Here is a 2,770-nt window from a genome sequence, read left to right as displayed (position 1 = left end):
AATCAATCATTCCAACCGAATGTAAATATTTACTACTTTTCAAAATCATTTAATAAAAGCAAATCATCCTAACCATCTAAACATGACAAGGTGATAAGTTCACATATAAAAATGTTATCGATTAATAATACGACAAATAAATTATTTTGCAATCGGTTCTTTTTAAGGCTTTACCTTTGTAAAAATAATGCAGTCAGTGTTGGTATTACGCGTTAAATGGAAAATGTGCACTTTATCCATAGGTAAATAATCATAAAATACTCTTCGTACATTCGCACGTACAATTATCCACTTATTTTAATTGGAGCATGAGCTATCGAATAGTTGAAATAAAAATTTATATACATACCAAAGTTTGCTTCATGAGTATATTCCTTTTAAATGACAGAGCGAATTTAATTAAATGTTATTCGTTATTTTAATAATTTTCTTTGTGCATAACTTTATTTAATCATGTATGCAAATAAATCTGTTATGTCTTTTGGGAGAAAATACACATTGTGGGCTTTTATTATAAATACAGTGTAATACTAGACTGAGTACGTGCCTTCTGAATTTCTCAAATATGGTATTAAACATAGCAAGATATGTTATATATATTATAGTGCGTATAGTGATTTTAATACTAAGTTTGATATCTTTAACATGCTTATAAATTTAAGAAAAAAATAACTAAAGAATAAATATAGAAACTTATTCAACAAATTTCAACACTCCCATTTAATTAGTTTATGTATTTGAATGCAAGTTGCAAATGCTTCTGCAGATTTCCCTTTTTATTCAATGACATATATCCACAAAATACGAATGTATTTTTTCTGCGAAACATCCAACACTTTGAACGTAAACATTATATTGTTAAAATTCTTTTCCTTAATCGTTTGTTGTTCTAATTAAACAAATAAGCGAATATAAAAAACCACACCTCTAACTAACATGTAACTACTGGCAAAGTTTTCTTTATCGAAAAAAGGTTTCTAGTGAAACCGTTGCGAATGGAATTGACAGCAGTATCAGTTTTTCAAGACATCTCACAGTATTTGCACCGTTGGGATCCTCGGCGGGATACGGCCCATACTGTTCTCCCGTCACTCGTTTAGCAAAATGACGGACCGACCTTTTTTATCTTGTTCAACCGCAATTTGTTGCCGACGATCTCGGCTAGCGATACACAGCCAACTAGGACGGCCCTTGAAATTCTTATCACTATAAATTTTTACTTCAAACCCAATTCGACGTAGGTATACATATCAAATGTATATAATATTGAACAAGGCTCCAGTATGTGAGTTTGATTCTTTTATACAAACACCAATGATGCACACAGCGCAATTCGTCGTACGTAGTGTTGCGATGTAATTTCACTTTGTCGTCGAAGAAAACCTCTCAGAATGTTAATATAGAAAAGAAACTTATGAAGATCTTTTATCAAACATTCTTTATGGTTAAGTTTTTCAATTTATGTTTTATATTTTTGCAAAAGAAGCTGATATTTGGCTTTAGAAATTGCTGTCGAAAGTCCAAATAAAATAAAAGTTTCGTGGTGAGACAGAGCACATCGATCCCGGTTTACAAAGGGTGTAATGGATATTTTGATGAAATTTACTTAATTTATCTTATTGTTTGATCTATTTTCATATTTCTCTCATACATATGCTATCAGAATATAGTATGATAACCATTTAAATTCTGAAGAAAATTGTTCCCAACCAAAACCACCAAATTAACGTTAACGTTTCATTTACATACTAGGATGATTAAAGCAGTGTGTTATAGAAATGATGTAAATATAAAAATGCTTCATAAAGCAACAATGAATGGGTAATTAACATACTGCATAATTTCTCGAAGGGCGGTACAGTAATAATTAACTGTTACAACGGCTTATTGCAGTGTACAAAAATCAAAATGTTCCTGCCATTCACGAATATATCGAAAATTAAAGCTAAATAAAATTGTTATTTATTGTGTAAATGATAGAATAAATACTTGTTGAAAACAATTTAAAACTTGATGTAAATATTAATATTCAAAGAATGTAACAATATAAACGATAAGCTTTAGGTATCCGAATCTATCTGAACTATATTATTGGTTTATTACTTCTCTCAATAATTGCGTTTTGAACAACAAATGCTTTTGTATAAAGTAGGTATATACTGTTGTCTTTCGAAGTACTCTTGATCGAAACAACTTAATTTACCATTAATATTGCTTCAGTGAATACTTTGATTAGAAAGAAATATTGATTCTTCATTTCTATTACAGATGTTATAGGAAGGGCGTAATATACGAAATTTCCAGTTACTCAGCTACTCATTTCTTATATAACTCAGTAGTTACATTCCGTATACGCTCTTTGTTTCATAACTGTATGTTACATCAAAAATATTAGTAATTTACCGTAGCCCGGAAGGATAATTTAGTATGTAGGAGCACTTAACTGCTTCGTAAGTTGGCGTTCCTTTATTTCTAAGCTGTGTGTAGCGTCTATGCACGATACGGACGAGCAGTTTTCAAAATGGCATCATTAAAAATCGCTAGTGGTGGCGTGTAGAGGGCACAAGCGAACTCATTACCGAACTCCTTGAGGTACTATTTAGGGTGAATAGGGCAGGCGTAGCGAGATAGCGGCCGCTTATGAGTTATATCGCGACAAACGAAGTGTTTCTCCACAAATCCCCATGAGATTGCTGGCTTCTGAACATGTCTATGTATTAAACCTACACTTCGTAAAGGATAAAGAAAGTATACCCATCTTGGTGATGTA

This window comes from Zerene cesonia, chromosome 19, assembly GCF_012273895.1.
Source record: "Zerene cesonia ecotype Mississippi chromosome 19, Zerene_cesonia_1.1, whole genome shotgun sequence".
Classification (NCBI taxonomy): domain Eukaryota; kingdom Metazoa; phylum Arthropoda; class Insecta; order Lepidoptera; family Pieridae; genus Zerene; species Zerene cesonia.
Note: the sequence above shows the minus strand (reverse complement) of the source record.